This window comes from Dama dama, chromosome 18 (assembly GCF_033118175.1).
Source record: "Dama dama isolate Ldn47 chromosome 18, ASM3311817v1, whole genome shotgun sequence".
Lineage (NCBI taxonomy): Eukaryota > Metazoa > Chordata > Mammalia > Artiodactyla > Cervidae > Dama > Dama dama.
The window spans coordinates 32,317,368-32,337,086 of NC_083698.1; the positions used below are offsets into that span (position 1 = coordinate 32,317,368).

Sequence of the window (19,719 nt, forward strand, 5' to 3'; positions counted from 1 at the left end):
TTATACAACTCCACATTGAAAAGCAAAATTGTTTTTCATGTTGGCTTGTGTTATGCATAAAGGAACATTTAATAATGTGGGTGATGGTATATAATTGAGATCAGAGTTATTTTATATAAAAGGAGATCAGGAGGAGCTTCTCTGATAAAAAGAACTTTTGAGTTTCAGTTTAATAGGAACTAAGGTTTGTGGGTACCAGGAAGTGGAATATTCCAACAGAGGAAAGAATAAGTGCAGAGGCCCTGAGACAGGAACATGTCTGTTATGTTTGAGGAACAGCAGGGAATCCAGAATAATGGATGCAGTAACCAAGGAGAGAATGATAATTATTTGGGTCAGAGGCATACCAGGGGTTATCCCTTAAAGCTATGATAAGAAAATAACTTTCAATGAGATAGAAAATTTGAAAACATTACAGGGTTTTGCACAGAGCAGGCAAAGTATTTGGCTTATATCTTAGAAACATATTCGAGCAGTTCTGTGAAGACTACAGGAGGGTGTCAGGATATTATTGCAATAGTTGATGTAAAATATGGTAGTGTCTTCTACTTGGATAAGGAAATGGCAACCCTCTCTGGTATTTTTTCCTGGCGAATTCCATGGTTAGAGGAGCCTGGTGTGCTACGGTCCATGGGGTTGCAAAGAATCGAACACGACTGGGCAACTCACACACACACAGTGTCTTCTACTAAGAATATAATACTGAAGCAGGGTGGAAGTTAGATTCTTTTTTTTTTTTTTTTTTTTTTTTTAATTTTTATTATTATTTTTTTTTTCCAGTGGGTTTTGTCATACATTGCTATGTTAGATTCTTCTGTGTTGTCGTATAGTTAAGCTGTGTATGATAATGCCATTTTTAAAAATAATATCCAGAAGTTTATTATAGAGGTAACTACGATGTAATCACATTTCTTTAATCTTTCTTTATTGTGGTAGAAGTCATGTAATATAAAACATACTATATTAGCCATATTTAACTGCACAGTTCAGTGTCACTAAGTACATTCACACTGCTGTCATCTCACACCATCGTCGATCACCTTCTGAAACTGAGACTCTGTCTCCATTAAATACTAACTCCCCATCTGCCCTTCCCATCCCACCCTCACTCCAGGGCCCCTGGCATCTTCCAGTGTACTTTCTGACTATGAATTGGACTATTCTAGGTACCTCCATAAGTGGGGTCAAGCAGCATTTTCTGCACCTAAAGTATATCTATGTTATTCTAAAAACCCAGAGTTCATAGATAATCCTGTAGCACCAATAGGCTGTCATTTCCACAAAAGACAGCATCCCAGCACCAGGAATACTTCCTGTTGTGTGTGAATTCTTCAGTAAACACCTGTGGAATGAATGAATAAATAAATGAATGACTAAAAGAGTGAATAGGTGAATAGCACGTATTTTGTTACTTGTTGGAACAAGTTATATTATGGTCATATCCTAGGTCAGCTTTCTGTAACATGACTAAAATATATTTATTTCCATTTTTCAGCTCTGCATTTCCTTTTGCTGTCTTGACTGTGATCTTCATAATTAAAGGTTACAATGCCCTTTGATAAAGAAGTAAGAGGCATAAGCCTTACTGAGTTTTGCATCATTGCTTACTCCCTTACTAGATCTTATAAGCAAAATAGTCTATCTTCTGAGGGGATGCTATTGCAAGGACCCTGTAATATGAATTGTACGCAGGGTTTTGTTTTTTGTATTGGCTCACATAAAACTCATCCAATCCACTGAAATCATTCTAGACACAAGACACAGTAGAAATCAATAAGCAAAAACTAGTGATAACCATGGCGACTCATTTAAAAGGCTTATGTAATGATATAAACTGCTCTTTAAACATAGTTACGTACCCCCCAAAGTTTGTCTCTTTCACTCTTTAGTAGTTTCAATGCTGGGGAAAGTTTTACTTTTTGTATCTGTTAAATTTAGGTGGCTCAGACGGTAAAGCGTCTGTCTGCAATGCTGGAGACCCGGGTTTGCTCCCTGGGTCAGGAAGATCCCCTGGAGAAGGAAATGGCACCCCACTCCAGTACTCTTGCCTGGAAAATCCCATGGATGGAGGAGCCTGGTAGGCTACAGTCCATGGGGTCGGAAAGAGTTGGACACGACTGAGCAACTTTACTATCCCTGCTGAGGTTCCTGATTATTTGTTAGATTATACTTTGCATTGATTCTATATCCCTTTTAAATGTTTTATTTTTTAATTAAATTTGTTATAGTTGCTTTACAATGTTGCATTAGTTTCAGCTATACAGCAAAGTGAAGCAGTTAACATAAACATAAATACACTCTTTTTAGACTCTGTTCCTATATAAGTCATTACAGACTGCTGTGTAGAGATCCCTGGTGCTATCCCATAGGTCCTTATTATCTGTTTCATATATAATAATGTACATATGTCAATCCCAATCTCCTAATTTATTCTCCCCCTTAGTAATCAAAAGTTTATTTTCTACATTTGTGATTCTATTTGTTTTGTAAATAGGCTCTATACCGTTTTTTTTTGATTCCACATGTAAATTATATCATATGATATGTGTCTTTCTCTGTATGACTTGCTTCACTCAGTAGGACAATTTCTAGGTCTGTCCATGTCACCATAAGTGGCATTGTTTCATTTTGTATTATGGCTGAGTCTTAGTCTACTGTATGTATGTACCACATCTGCTTTATCCAGTCCTCTGTCAGTGAACATTCAGGTTGCTTCCATGGCACTGAATGTTTTATATGAATATTGGGGTACATGTGTCTTTTCAAATTATGGTGTTCTCTGGGTGTATAACCAGGAGTAAGATTGTTGGTTCAAACAGTAGCTCTATTTTTAGTTTAAATAATCTCTGCACGGTTCTGCAGAGAGGCTGTACCAATTTACATTCCCACCAACAGTATAGGAGTGTTACCCTTCTTCCACAGCCTCTTCAGCATTTATTGTTTGTAGATTTTTTGATGATGGCCATTCTGACAGGTGTGAGGTAATACCTCATTATAGTTTTGATGTGCATTTCTCTAAATATTAGTGATGTTGAGCATGTTTTCATGTGTCTCTTGGCTATCTGTATGTCTTTTTGGAAGAAATGTCTATTTAGATATTCTGCCCATTATTTGACTGGGTTGTTTGTTTTTTGATATTGGGCTATATGAGCTATTTGCATATTTTGGAGATTAATTCCTTGTCAGTCACTTTATTTGCAAGTATTTTCTTCCATTCTGTGGGTTGTCTTTTTGTTCTGTTTAATACCAGGTCAAATCATGAAAATTTTTAAGGGTAAAATGGTAGAATATTGGTGATTTTATATTGTTCAAATGTCTTTGTCCTGGGATTGAGTTCATGCACTGTGGATCCTTAAGTGCTGAGATTTGAGGATCATTTCAAGAAGAAAGCGTGTTTAAGCTGTAACTGTTTGATGGTCTAGCTCATCCTTTACTCTACCCTTTAAAGACTGTAAGATTACTGGAGCCCTATCAGAGTTGCAGGGATCCCAGAGTTTTAATTAATCTAGAGCCAGGCAGAGAAAACTGAGGAATTAGCATTATATTAATTATATCCCCTCAATTCCTATTGACTTCTTTGTAAGCTAGAATTAATCTTCTGCTGGGAAGCTGACCTTGTCTTGATTTATGATGCACCAGTGCTCTTTGCTAAGGAAAGTACACAACTGAAATAGAAATGTCTACAGTAAACAGTTGTACCAGTAAAAATATTCTTCACCAAAATATTAATATCTATTGTATTAAATTTACTTTTTTTCCTGAATACTTCATTGTAGTGCTTCACAAGATCTTTTATATCAGTATAGGGTTAAGTATTGAAAGTTTTTTTGAAAACTATAAGCTAAAATGTTTCTTAGGATGTGTAGATTTCTATTTGGTGAATAGTCTGTAAGCCATAAGGCCTTCTCAGGTGGCACAGTGGTAAGGAATGCTTCTGCCAATGCAGGAGACATAAGACATGCAGTTTTGATATCTGAGCTGGGAAGATCCCCTGGAGTATGAAATGGCAACCCTCTCCAGTGTTCTTGCCAGGAAAATTCCACAGACAGAGGAGCCTGGCTGGCTGCAGTCTATGGGGTTGCAAAGAGTCAGATGTGACTGAGCACACACACAGACATACACAGTAAACCATAAAAGAAACATAAAACAAACAAAAAAACAACTCATGTAACAGTTGTTAAAAGGTAATAAGAAAACTAATAGCAGAGAGGATGGATTATGTTCTATGATTTCTTTGTTGTTCGGTTGCCAAGTTGCGTCTGACTCTTTGTAACCTCATGGACTACAGCGCGCCAGGTCTCCCTGTCTACCACCATATCCCAGAACATGCCCAAGTTCATGTCCATTGCATCGGTGATGCCATCCAAACATCATCCTCTGTCATGCCCTTGTTTCCCTCTGCCTTCAGTCCTTCCCAGCATCAGGGAAATACTGAGTCAGCTGTTCACATCAGGTGGCCTTAAGGTCTGGAGCTTCAGCTTCAGCATCTGTTCTTCCAAAGAGTATTCAGGGTTGAGCTCCCTTAAGACTGACTGATTTGATCACCTTGCTATTCACGGGACTCTCAAGAGTCTTCCCCAGCACCACAGTTAAAAGGCATAAATACTTCAGCGCTCAGCTTTCTTTATGGTCCAGCTCTCACAACCATATGTGACTACTGGAAAGACCATAGCCGTGACTATACAGGCAGGCCTTTGTCGGCAGAGTGATGTCTCTGCTTTTTAACTCATTTATCTAGGCTTGTCATAGCTTTTCTGCCAAGAGGCAATCATCTTCTGATTCATGGCTGAAGTCACCATCTGCAGTGAATTTAGAGCCCAAAAAGAGAAAATCTGTCACTGTTTCCACCTTTTCCCCTTCTATTTGCCATGAAGTGATGGAACCAGATGCCAAGATCTTAGTTTTTTTTAAATATTCAGTTTTAAGCTGACTTTTTCACTCTCCTCCTTCACTCTCATCAAGAGGATTTTTAGTTCCTCTTCACTTTCTGCCATTGGAATGGTATCATCTGCATATCTGAGGTTCTGATATTTCTCCTGGCAATCTTTATTCCAGCTTGTAACTCATCTAGCCTGGCATTTCTCATGATGTGCTCTGTAGATAAGTTGAATAAACACGGTGACAATAAACAGCCCTGTCATACTCCTTTCTAAATCCTGAAACAGTCAGTTGTTCCATATAAGATTCTAACTGTTGCTTCTTGACTGGCATATAGGTTTCTCAGGAGACCAGTAAGATGGTCTGATATTCTCATCTCTTTAAGAGTATTCCACAGTTTGTTGTGATCCACATAGTCAAAGTCGTTAGTGTAATCAACGAAACAGAGGTAGATGTTTTCCTGGAATGCCCTTGCTTTCTCTATGGTCCAGCAGATGTTGGCAATTTGATCTCTGGTTTCTCTGCCTTTTCTAAATCCAGCTTGAACATTTTGAAGTTCTTGGTTCACGTACTGCTGAGCCTAGCTTGGAGAATTTTAAGCATTACTTTGCTAACACGTGAAATGAGAGCAATTGTGTGGTAGTTTAAACATTCTTTGGCATTACCTTTCTTTGAGATTAGAATGAAAACTGACCTTTTCCAGTCCTGTGGCCACTGCTGAGTTTTCCAAATTTTCTGGCATATTAAGTGTACAACTTTCACAGCCTCATCTTTTAGGATTTGAAATAGCCCAACTGAAAGTCCATCACCTCCACTAACTTTGTTTGTACTAATACTTCCTGAGGCCTACTTGACTTTGCACTCCTGGATGTCTGGCTGTAGGTGAATGTCTACACCATCACAGTTATCTGGATCATTAAGATCTTTTTGTATAGTTCTGTGTATTCTTGCCACCTCTTCTTAATCTCTTCTGCTTCTGTTATGTCCTTGCCATATCTGTCCTTTACTGTGCTCATGTTTACATGAACTGTTCCTTTGGTATATCCAGTTTTCTTGAAGAGATCTCTAGTCTTTCCCATCCTATTATTTTCCTCTATTTCTTTGCATTGTTCACTTAAGAAGGCTTTCTTATCTCTCTTTTCTGTTCTCTGGAACTCTGCATTCAGTTGGGCATATTTTTCCATTTCTCCTTTGCCTTTTGCATCCTTCTTTTCTCAGCTATTTATAAGGCCTCCTCAGACAACCACTTTGTCTTCTTGCATTTCTTTTCCTTGGGGATGGTTTTGGTTACCACCTTTTATACAATGTTAAGACCTCCTTCCATAGTTCTTCAGGCATTCTGTCTACCAGATCTAGTCCTTTGAATCTGTTCATCACCTCCACTGTATAATTGTAAAGGATTTGATTTAGGTCATACCTGAATTGCCTTGTGGTTCTCCCTACTTTCTTCAACATAAGCCTGAATTTGGCAATAAGGAGCTGATGATCTGAGCCATAGTCAGCTCTGGGTCTTGTTTTATTTATTTTTTTGGCTGCATGTATAGATCTTCTCCATCTTAGGCTGCAAAGTGTATAATCAATCTGACTTGGGTATTGACCATCTGGTGATGTCCATGTGTAGAGTCTTGTCTTGTGTTGCTGGAAGTAGGTGTTTGCTATGACCAGGGTGTTCACTTAGCAAAACTCTGTTAGCCTTTACCCTGCTTCATTTTGTACTCCTAGGCCAAACTTGCCTGTTCCAAGTCTCTCTTGACTTCCTACTTTTGCTTTTCAATCCCCTAAGAAGAAAAGGACTTTTTTTTTTTTTTTTTGGTGTTAGTTTTAGAAGGTGTTTTAGGTCTTCGTGAAACCAGTCAATTTCATCTTCTTCAGCATTAGGGGTTGGGGCATAGACTTGGATTACTGTGATGTTGAATGGTCTGCCTTCAAAACGAACACATCATTCTGTTGTTTTTTGAGATTGCACACAAGTACTGCATTTAGGACTCTTTTGTTGACTATAGTTAATCATAGTTAATTTTCCAAATAATAAAGTCCATCGTTCAGCACTGGGAAAATGTATTTCAGGTATGTGGTCAGTTGTGGCAGAAGTTATAAACCATGACAAATTATTATAGTGCAACACATTTGCCAAATCTAAAGGTATGAATCCAACTGACTGGGCAAGCATGGGAATAATTTTATAAAAATGTGTGAGTGCGCCAGTCAGGATGGCTGCTATCCAAAAGTCTACAAGCAATAAATGCTGGAGAGGGTGTGGAGAAAAGGGAACCCTCTTACACTGTTGGTGGGAATGCAAACTAGTACAGCCGCTATGGAAAACAGTGTGGAGATTTCTTAAAAAACTGGAAATAGAACTGCCATATGACCCAGCAATCCCACTTCTGGGCATACACACTGAGGAAACCAGATCTGAAAGAGACACGTGCACCCCAATGTTCATCGCAGCACTGTTTAGGACATGGAAGCAACCTAGATGCCCATCAGCAGACGAATGGATAAGGAAGCTGTGGTACATATACACCATGGAATATTACTCAGCCATTAAAAAGAATTCATTTGAACCAGTCCTAATGAGATGGATGAAACTGGAGCCCCTTATACAGAGTGAAGTAAGCCAGAAATATAAAGAACATTACAGCATACTAACACATATATATGGGATTTAGAAAGATGGTAACGATACCCTATATGCAAAACAGAAAAAGAGACACAGAAATACAGAACAGACTTTTGAACTCTGTGGGAGAAGGTGAGGGTGGGATATTTCAAAAGAACAGCATGTATACTATCTATGGTGAAACAGATCACCAGCCCAGGTGGGATGCATGAGACAAGTGCTCGGGCCTGGTGCACTGGGAGGACCCGGGGGAATCAGGTGGAGAGGGAGGTGGGAGGGGGGATTGGGATGGGGAAGACGTGTAAATCCATGGCTGATTCATATCAATGTATGACAAAACCCACTGAAAAAAAAAAAAAAATTCTAAGATATGCAGTAAATTAAAAAAAAAAATGTGTGAGTGGTTTTTGAGAAAAATGCACTCTATATTCATATTATTTTTATAGTGTTTGTAGAAACTAAAAAAATTGGGATTATCTTGTTAACTATACCTCTATCACTGATAGGGAAGAATACAGCAGGGGAATTGATTCTATTGATTTGAAGGTTTCCAGCATTCTTCTATATCTCCTCAAAAATGGAGGTTTAAAAACATCTAAATTAGTGTCTGCCTGTTCATTAGAGCTGAAATCCTAATTTAATTTAAAGGATAATTGGTTTATCTTTATCAGAGTTGACTTTAAATTCTACTTCCATAGCTAATTCTCATAGTGAAGGTTTCTTATTTGTTTCTTTATTTTAAGCAGGCTGATCTATTAAATATTTTTCATTCCTTTTCTGATGAATATGAGATAAACTTGAAGCTTATTCAGTATATTTTTTCTTTATTTCACTTTGATTTCATGCCTACTATAGATGTATGTTAACACATATATATGGAATCTAGAAAAATGTCATTGATGAACCTATTTGCAAGGAAGGAATAAAGATGTAGAGAATGGACTTGTGGACACAGTTGGGGAAAGAGAGAGTGGGACAAATGGAGAAAGTAGCAATAACATATATACACTATCAAGTTTAGAACAGATAGCTGGTAGGAAGTTGGTATGTAACACAGGGACCCCAGCATGGCATTTTGGGATGACCTAGAAGGGTGGGATAAGGGAAGGCAGGCCCAAAAGGGAGGGGACATATGTATAATTATGATTGATTTCCAATGATGTATGGCAGAAAACAACAACACTGTAACAAATAAATTAAAAAAAAATCTCTTAAAGCAGATGCCTAATAGAGATTGGGTCGACCTCATGGTACATTTTCATCAGATTATAATAGTTTCTCTAAACACAGACCTCTACACAAGCTGAACACCTTACACAAATTTGATGGTGGTCAAATTAAAATGTTCAGAGCTGTGCAATTGCTTTTTATCGCTGCAGAACAAGCAAGATCATGATCTGAATACAGATTCAGTCAGATACAGGAGGCCACTTTGTCTCCAACTTGAGTGCCTTCCTACTAGTAACTGAGAAAGGTCACTTCAGTTTTTTACCACTCGGCTTGCCTGATTAAATGGTATTATATTTAAGCATTTTCTCATAAGAATTTCACAGAAATTAATTTTTAAAATCTCTGTACAAACTTCTCTGGAAAAGTTTTAGCTTATCAGACAGTGGGAAACAATAGAGTAAAAAATGGCACTTTAAGTGACAAAAATGTCTTCTGCATATCTTTTTCTTTTTGCTAGATTCTTCTAACTACATTTCCTGGTATTCTTTGTGACTAAGACTGCTCATCACACACATGCTGTACTTCTTTAAGCAGATGCTTCCTTTGAGATTTGAAAATCCAAAATGAAAATTCTAAGTGCTGCTCAGAAAGGCATTATATTTCTGCAGCAGGCATCCTGCAGTCTGTTCCCTGACTTAAAAACTGTCCAGCAGTAAGTAGCTTAAGCAGAATTCTGCTGAATTATGAATAGTAAAAAAAAAAAAAAAATACATTAAAGAAAAATTGACTGGTTACTTGGCTTATCAGGGTTTCAGCCAGATTTGCTATTCTTCATTTCATTTGTTCCCACATTGTCTTAAAGTAGGTAAAACATTGATCTTCATTATGGTAGAATTACTTCCAGCATAGTATTCTTTCTCTTGTAATGTGGACTAAAAAAAAAAAATGTCTAAACTCAGTTATAAACACACAATCATATGCTTTGTGAGGGCAAATATAAACTTACACTTTAAAATATATATATTTTTCATTTTACATATGTAAATATAGCTTATTAAGAGATTTCTAGGAAGACTGGTATGAAAACAATTTAAGAAAAACCTAATTTCAAATATAATCCAAAAAGGTGGGGGCAACTTTTGGCTCTCAGTGAAGGACTATAATTCTAGCAAACAGAAATTGGTTATGATAAGGGGAACCTTATCATATGGGTCATGAATACTGTAACTTCGATTGAAGATGTGCACAGGATACTGAAATTGACATAAGGACAGTTATAAAGAAGCAAAGTAAAATAGAAAATAGACTAAAATCCCAGAAGACCATGCTAGTAGTCCCAGATGTGAAAGCCTGAGGGCCAGAGGTGAAGGTGAGGTGGGAAAAGTGATCGTCACAGATGGAGCCTGTTTCATTGCTCCTGAATAGAAAGTTCAAGGGCTTGCCCAATGGCTCAATGGGTAAAGAATCTGCCTGCAATGCAGGACACATAGGAGACACAATGAGTAGGAAAGATCCCTGAAGGAGGAAATGGCAACCCACTCCAACATTCTTGCCTAAAAAATCCCATGGACACAGAAGCTTGTTGGGATACAGTGCAAAAGGGTTGCAAAGAGTCAGACATGACTGAGTGACCAAACACGTATGAGCAGAAAGTTCAAAGATGTAGCAGCAAGGATATTAAAAAAACAAGTGCGAGGCTATGTTAACACTGTGTGACCTGATTTCCAGTGTGCTGTGGGGGTTGGGAACAAGGGAGTATGAGCAGGTCACAGGAAGAGAATCCACTGCTAAGAAACACTTTTAGTCTACAGTTTCACAATCGAAGATTTCTCTAGCTGCACTGAAAAAAAAATGCAGATAAAACAGCATGATGTTTGAATTTTTAGAATCAGAGGCCCTTTTTCTAGATAACTTTCTGTGAAAATATTGATTCAATAGAAAGTAGAGGCCATTTATAAAATGACATCCTTTTTGCTTTGTCACCTCATCTTTCTCCATTAGTTTCCTGGATACTTTTTTTTTTTTAGCAAGAGAAAGGTTTGTTATGTGTGTTTATTTATGGTTTAAAGAACAAACAAAGAACTTGAGTAGCTGGCTTTTCCTCATGCCTATGAGTGTATGGGGTTAGGACTTAAATGTGTAAAGTAAAAGAATTTAAGGGAATGGCCAAAGACAGTACATCGTCTAATGTAGATGGTTCAAGGCCTGTGGTCTGTGATAGCTTATTTTAACAAAAACCCAGCAAACTAGTTTCTTGATCTGAAGAATCACACAGCTCTCACATCAGGATGTAATAGTGGAACAAGGGTGACCCCTTACTGCCTTTTACCTCATGTTCATGTTGGCCATTTATTACCTTGAATATCCCAGGTGGCACATTGATAAAAAATCTGCCTGCCAATGCAGGAGACACAGGAGAGGCAGGTTCGATCCCTGGCTCGGGAAGATCCCCTGGAGAAGGAAATGGCAACCCATCCAGTACTCTTGCCTGGGGAATCCCATGAACAGAGGAGCCTGGTGGGCTACAGTCCATGGGGCTGAGAGAGTCAGACACAACTAAGCATTAAGCAGTAGGAGCAGAGGAAAGTCTAGAAGTATCTGTGCTATCTATGTGCAGAACAGATAATACACAACCAGACGCGGAAATATGGCATTTGAGAAATGGACTTAAGGAATAAAAGCAAATATGTACAGAAACGATATTCCTTTCCCATGAATGCCTAAGGTCTCCGCTACTTCTCTAAATACAGAGAGAGGCTAAGTAGCTGAAATGATGGTACAAAATTGTAGCACCGAGACGTATGTGAATTTTTCTAGTAGCCTGATGTCTATGTTGTAGAAGAGATTCCTAAATTTTGTTACTCTCACTCCAACTCAGTACTACTTCCCTGTGAATGTAGATGAGTTCCATAAAATGAAGAGAGTCATAGAACTAAGGTTCCTGAGAGAAATGGAGATTTGAGAGAGCAGGAGCAGTGGGCTTGATGCAGAAAACTTGGCCTCTTTGTGCTGGTGCCGCAACAAATCTCAGAGACAGAGTTTTGTCTGAAGTAGAAGAGTATCTTTATTGCTTTGTGAGGTAAAAGGGGACACAGCAGGCTTGGGGTTCTCAACCCGGGAGGATGGGGTGAAGAGTTTCCTAGCAATGGTTCAAGGATGGGGCCGCTGATAACCCAGGGTGTGCGAAGCGCCTGCAGTCCTTTAATCTGGTCTCAGAATCTCTTGATAAGCTTCTTGGGTTACTTTGATCTGGCCTTAGGTCTTCTCTGGAATGAAGAATGTGAACATCTTCTCTTTGTTGGGGGTTTTAGCTCTGTAAAGAGCTCAGAGATACTGTTGAGTGTATCCCTTGGAGAAGGGACTCCACTCTTGTTCCTTCACTGCTCCTCCCCTGTCTCTGCATCCCGTCCCTTCCTTGATTAGCAGCTATTCAATTCTGCCCTTTAGAACTCAGGGAAGGTCATCATAGAGGCCAGAGTCTATTTCCTGAAGAAAAGAAATGGGGGACACAGAAGGGCTTCCTTGCTCAGGATGCCCACAGGGTCCTGCGTGGTTTCCAACTCATCTTGCATCAGGTGTGTGTTTGTGTATGTGCATGCTCAGTTCTGTTCAACTCTCCGACCCCATGGATTTCAGCCCACCAGGCTCATCTGTCCCGGAATTTTCAGGCAGGAGTACTGGAATGTGTTGCCATTTCTTCCTCTCCAGGGGATCTTCCCTACCCAGGGACCAAACCCATGTCTCTTGCGTCTCCTGAACTTGTGGCAGATTCTTTACCATTAGTGCCACGTGGGAAGCAATTGGGAAATGGGTTTAATTGTGAAGGCACACAATGACTCCAAAGACTAAATATGCCTCCCCTTAGAGGAGTGAGCCTTGTATAGTAGTTAAAACAATTAAAAATCAATATGGTATTTTGCTTCTGGTAAGATGGAATGCATGTCCCCATATTCTTCCAGCTAATACAGATAAAACCTTGGACATTCTATGTAAAATGAACATTAAAAACACTGAAAAGTGAGAAGTTGTCTGACAAGCTAGGAACATCATGGCCCAAGAAATCAGTGGAGGCCTATAGGGGTGCTGAGACTCCCACCAGGACAAGGAAGTTTATGAGTTAAGTACTGAGAGCTTGCCTGTTGGGGAGGACTTCTTTCTGCTGCTTCTGTTTGAGTTGATTTTAGTAATAAATACCATGTAATTGCATGTCCACATTTATCACTCTTCTTCTATTCAGAATCACTTGAGATGCTGGATTCTCTCTGCAGGCAAACTAGAACAAGCTGCCAACACCTATCAGACTGTCAGTACCCACCATCACTAGAGAATGATCCATATTGGAATATATCCTGAATTTTCTAAACATGTCATGATGGTGACATGATGGAAGGAATGATGTCATGAATATTCCAGGGGCGAAAAATATATTTTCCTTCGTAAGTTAAAAAAAAAAAAAGAAAAACCCAGCAACACTATCTTCCATCTTCTCCAAAGCAAAAAATTTGTTAGGGAAGATTTAAGGGACAGAGGAGGGCCTAGTTGATCACCTGGTTGCCCAAAACTGTTAGAGCAGCTCTGTCTCCTAATACTCAGGGTCAATTATTATTGTCCAAATAGTGACCCTTTTCCTTGATTTATTCTCTGCATAAATCAAAGTGACTGAGCAGCAGGCAAAACTTAAAATTTGATGTAATGTTTATAAAAATTCTGGTAAAAGTGATTTCCCTTGTGGGAGAAAGAGACAGAAACCACAGATTCTTCATGAGTCATAGGAAATTATTAGAAGCAGGGCAGTCCTATTTCCAAACTTTGGTTCCCAGAATCATGCATTCTATTTATTATGACAACCATATATATCGAATGATGGTTTTTATCTTAGAGTATAGATTGCAAGCTGGAGGATGGTGTATCAAGAAGGATGGCAAAGATCATAGGTAATATGTCTAACGTGTTCTTTTAACTGCACCTTCAAAAGGCAGTCCTCTCTCTGTTTCAAACCAGCAGTCGCTGGTGGTACGGTATGTGATAGCACCAGTGTATCCCATGATCTGCTACACTCCTTTTTCTTTAAATTGGGTGCTTTATATTTGATTTATGCAGTAGGCCAGATTCATGGACAAAAAACACTGTGTTGGATAGAGGCACTGGTTAAGAGGCTCTCAGTTCAGGAATATTGCCCATAGACCCATACCCAGGATATTTGATTCAAGAAGAATCACGGCTCCTTCCACTAAAACACAAGGTGCAAGTCATAATCAAACATAACCCTGGAAGGACAGCATCACCCTTTGGGAGCTCTGTACCTGGCAACTTCAGCTTTTATCAGTAGCAAGAGCTAGAGCAGCCAAGACAGACAGGAGCAATGCTATCTTTTATTGGCTACATCTTAGATGTCTGTAGTATAATACCGAACTCAAGGACCTGACATTGGTATACGGTGTCTGTGTGGTTTCAAGTAACTTTATCATATGTACATGTGCGTGTCAAGTCACTTCAGTCGTGTCTGACTCTTTGTGACCCATGGACTGTAGCCCACCAGGCTCCTTTGTCTATGGGATTCTTCAGGCAAGAATAAAGGAGTGGGTTGCCATGCCCTGCTCCAGGGAATCTTCCTGACCAAAGGATCGCACCCACATTTCTTATGTCTCCTGCACTGGCAGGCAAGTTCTCTACCACTAACGCTGCCTTTACCGTTAGTGCTACATATACCCTATCATGTGTTTAGATCCAGGTAATCATTATACCTACCATTCCTATCTCTTGCAATCATTACTATGTTCTCCATCTTTATACTTTTGTCATTTTGAGAATATTATATAAATAGTCATACAATATGTGACCCTTTGATGCTATTTATATAATAAGATGTAGCCAATAGGGATTCTGGAAGAAGATTATATAGGAACTTTCTGTGATAACTTTCCAACTTCCTATTACTCTAAAGTATTTCAACATTATAAAAATAAATATATTCCAGTTTTGGTAATAATAATACATTTTAGTTTTGAAAAAAAGAAAAAAAAAAACCAAACAAACAAGCTCACTGTCTAAACCCTTGTTTTCCAGAAGAGTTTTAATTAAATAAGGATCTTGCCAGGCATATTTGGAAATAGAGATTACAAAGAATTTTTAGACACTAAATGATAAAGAAAAAATAGAAAGGAGTTAAAATGTTTCTCTTTCTTAATTAACAAAACTGGTACCTGTGGTTAACTAACAGACAGAATGGGGCTATAAATAAAAAATGTTTTAAATGTTCAACATTTTGTCCTAAAGAACAAAAACAAATATGTCCCAATGCATATTATAGGCTCTTTGTGAATTTTCCTATATTAAATGAAAGATATATGAAGTCTATATTGGTAAAACACACTCACTATGTGTAGCATAAAACCCTTGAATTATGGAAAACCCAGATTCATTTAAAAATTAACTATGACTTTCCAAATAACAGTGTTCAAGCTTTTTGATAAGCCTTTAATGATATTATGTTTAATTACTTGTGATCTCCTTTGGTGGCTTTTTTTATTTAAATTTACCATTTTTAAATTGGTGCATAATCACTTTACAATGTTGTGTCAGTTGTTGCTATACAAATGAGTTAGTCAGATACATGAATATATATATCGCTTCCCTCTTGAGCCTCCTTCCTACCCCCATCCCACCCCTCTGAAAGTGAAAGTCAAGTCACTCAGTTGGGTCTGATTCTTTGCAACTCCATGGAGCCTGCCAGGCTCCTCTGGCCATTGGATTTTCCAGGCAAGAATACCGGGGTGGGTAGCCATTCCCTTCTCCAGGGAATCTTCCCAACCCAGGACTGAACCCAGGTCTCCCACATTGCAGGCAGACTCTAAAGTCTGAGCCACCAGTGAATCCCTGTCCCACCTCTCTAGGTCATCTTTAGCTTCCGGTGGTACAGCAGCTTCCCGCTAACGCTGTGTTTTACACATGGTGGTGTATATATGTCAGTGCTACTCTTTCAGTTCTTCCCACCCTCTCCTTCCCCCATCGTGTCCACAAGTCCATTCTCTGCATCTGTGTCTCTAATCTTGCCCTGCAGATTTCTGTGTTGGAAAGTTCAAAGGATTGGGAAACTAGGCTGTACTGTGTTTTCAAAAAACAAACCCAAAATACAAAAATGCTCTGCATTAAATAATTTATTGTTACATTTACTTTTCATTTGAATATTTAGATCCACCCCTCTCCCCGACTGCATTTGTTTTGATGTCTGAGTCCTTGTATGTTTCGTGCAAATGATGGCAACTAGCCAAGCAGTGCAGTTCTTTGGTGAAAACTCAGATATGAGCAGTAGCAGTGGGTGTATCTGGATTGCGGTTGGACCCCTAATATTTGAGTTTTGGTTCTTTTAATCTACATCATAATGAAAACCTCAACATATTAATTATAATTATCAATACAATTTGTAGCATTTTTTCCCGCAGTCTAGTGGATCATCTTGGACATCTTCTTTAGGTACTGTTTATTACTTTTGTGATATGTCATTTGCTGCCAGTTTTACTTCTGGTTTATCTAGTCAATGACAACAATCTGATGTGTACTCAAGTTATACTTTTGAAACTTTTAAAAATCAATTTTAGATATGTGGTACTACTTGACATTTTACTTCAAATGTTACCTGGTAGAAAAAATAAAACATGTAACTTGGCTGGACATCTAGATCAATTTTATATTCAGTTTCAAATAATACTGAGCAATAACAAAGAGACTGCCGTTGAATTAAGTACTTCACATAATCTATTTTAAATTATCTTTATAGTCATTATGTAGGTAGGTAGGTATTACCAGCATCTGATTTTACACATAAAGGAATTGAGACAGAGAAGAGAGATAACTTCTAAGTATTTTAAAACATAAGAAAAGTAGCCTCTTTTTTTTTTTTGTCCATTCCTGAAATGCCTTTTGATTGCATGTTTATATAAACCTCTAATTTCTGCATTATACAAGACATAATCACAGAAAAGCAATGAGACTGATTTGTGACTGCAGCTTATGGAAATCAGCCTAACTACTCTATAGTTAAACCACCAGCTGGAGAAAATTAGAAAAAGAAATACACCTCTTTATTTTTGACAGATGAGTTACTCACAAAAGGCATTTGATAGAAAGATGCCTATATCTGTATTTATATCTGTATCTTTATGTCTCTTTCAGCAAAGTGATAGAAGTTTTTTGAGGGGTCTAGAATAAGTCATGTATCTGTTTTCAGTTGAACTTGTGAACTTCTCTTATTTTGGATGGGTCTATTAAAGAATCATCAATAGGTATCAGCTTTCAGCCTTTGAACTACATAACAATTGCTTTAATATCACATTCAAAGACTCCCTTCAGATCCTTTTTGCATTTCATTTCATCTCACTCTCATCAGTCTTGCTTTAATTTTTCTATGTTAAAAGCTCTTTTATCTGTTTGTTTCAACTTTTAAATCCAGCTTATTAAATTCAATCATGCATTCTCTTTGGTCAAGAAAGATCACTAATAAAAGTGGTTTAAAAGAGCCTACAATGAGGTAGATAGACCTTTTCAACATTAAGTACTATTCCTAATATTTAATAAGAAATATGCAACAGAAAATAATTAAATTCTTTTGGCAAAGATTGTGTTAAAATAGTTTGAAACTTTATACGAAATAAAACAAATGACTTAAATTGGGCCTATGCAAGTCTTCCATTAATTTCAAATTTGAATGAATGACTAGTGTTTAGAAGAAAGAAATTGTTTTTGTTCAGTTGCCAACTGGTGTCTGATTCTTTGTGACCCCACGGACTGCAGCATGCCAGGCTTTCCTGTCCCTCACCATCTCTTGGAGTTTGCTCAAGCTCATATCCATTGAATAGGTGATGCCATCCAACCAGCTCATCCTCTGTCACCCTCTTCTCCTGCTTTCAATCTTTCCCAGCAACAGGATTTTCCCCCAGTGAGTCAGCTATTCGCATTAGGGGGCAATTTACCTTGATTCATGTACTTAACATTCCAGGTTCCTATGCAATACTGTTCTTCATAGCAGTGGATTTTACTTTCCTCACCAGACACATCCACAACCGAGAGTCACGTCTGCTTTGGCCCAGCTGCTTCCTTCTTTCTGGAGTTGTTAGTATTTGTCCTTCGTTTTCTGCAGTAACATATCGGACACCTTCTGACCCGGGGGGCTTATCTGTTAGTGTCACATCTTTTTGCCTTTTTATACAGTTCATGGGATTCTCATGACTGGCATACTGGAGTGGTTTGCCATTCTGTCCTCCAGTGGATCACGTTTTGTCAGAACTCTCTACTGTGACCCGTCTTTCTTGGTGGTCCTACATGGCATGGCTCATAGCTTCTTCGAGTTATGCAAGCCTCTTTGCCATGACAAGGCAGGGATCAATGAAGGGGGAAGGAAACAGTAAAGATACATAAAGGCAACTATTAAGAAGTAGCACCATATAAAATAATTCCTCTGTATTTTGGAGTACAGGTATAAGAAACTGTTTTCTTAAAAAACACTTTTGTTCCATTTGAAACTGGGCAAAATATATTTGGTACCGTAAGACCCTTAAGTTAATGCCTTACATTCAATTGAAAAAAGAAAGAGTTTCAGACTCAATCAAAAAACAAAACATATGCAGCTTCCAGGAATTACAACTTAAGTATAAAATTCAGGGAATATGAAAGTAAAGGATTAGAATAATTTAATAATAAACAAAAAAAGTATAACTCTTTCATAGTAATTAAATGGGTTAATTCCCAGGGTGATAAAAGTTTAAAATGTGCATATATACCCAAATAATATACCCTCAAAAGATAAGATTTTAATAGAATTAAAAGGAGAAAACAACAAATCCAACATAGGGACTTTTTTAGTTTCTATTAGAATATAGTTGATTAACAATGTTATTAGTTTCATCAGAGTGATTCAGTTATACATATACATGTACACACTCTTTTTCAAATTCCTTTCCCATTTGAAGGTTGTTGCAGAGTTTGCTGTGCAGAGTTTACTAGATCCTTTTTGGATATCTATTATAAATATAGAAGTTTGTACATGTCAATCCTAAACCCCCATCTATCCCTCACCCCTTCTCTTCCACCTTGGTAGCCATAAGTTAATTTTCTAAGTATGTGAGTCTGTTTCTGTTTTAGAAGTAAGTTCATTTGTATCATTTTTTGAGATCCTGCCTATAAGTGATATCATATGATATTTGTCTTTCTCTGACTTACTTCACTTTGTATGATAATCTCTAGGTCTACCCATGTTGCTGCAAATGATATTATTTCATTTGTTTTTATGTAATATTCCCTTGTATATATGTACACCATCTTCTTTAGTCCCCTGGGGATTGACATTTAGGTTGCTGCTATGTCTTGGCTGTTGTAAATAGTGCTGCGATGAACACTGGGGTCCATGTATCCTTTTGAATCATGGTTTTCTCCAGATATATGCCCAGGGGTAAGGCTGCTGTTTCATATGGTAGTTCTATTTTTAGTTTCTTAAGGGACCTCTATACTGTTCTTCATAGCAGCTATATCAAATTATATCCCCCCAGCAGAGTAGGAGGGTTCCCTTTTCTGCACACCTCCTCCATCATTTCTTGTTTGTAGACTTTTTGATGATGGTCATTCTGATCAGTGTGAGGTGATAACACATTGTAGTTTTGATTTGCATTTCTCTAATAATTAGCATGTTAAACATCTTTTCTTATGCCTCTTGCAATCTGTATATCTTCTTTGATGAAATGTCTATTTAGGTCTTCTGCTCATTTTTTGAATGAGTTTTTTTTTTTTTTGGATACTAAGCTGCATGAGCTATTTCCTTAAATTCTCCTTCTGATCTTTCATTGTTAGCATATAGAAATGCCAGCAGATTTCTGTATATTTATTTTGTATCCAGAAACTTTGCTGAACTAATTGATGAGCTCTAGTAGTTTTCCAGTAGCATCTTTAGGATTTTCTATGTATAGTATTATGTCATCTGTAAACAGTGACAGTTTTTCTTATTCTTCTCCAATTATCATACCTTTTTAAATAAATGTTAGAGTAAGAAGCCAAAAGTAAAA

At 37.9% G+C, this 19,719-nt stretch overlaps 1 long non-coding RNA gene across 1 annotated transcript in view; it reads right to left on the reverse strand.

Annotated features, from left to right (window-relative positions):
• Window positions 1-1,293: 1,293 nt before the first annotated feature.
• LOC133072789 (uncharacterized) overlaps window positions 1,294-19,719 on the reverse strand; it is a 119,932-nt gene continuing 101,506 nt past the window's right edge. The window contains exon 3 of the long non-coding RNA XR_009696809.1: window positions 1,294-1,342. This is a non-coding gene — a long non-coding RNA (uncharacterized LOC133072789). The remainder of the gene's footprint in view (window positions 1,343-19,719) is intronic.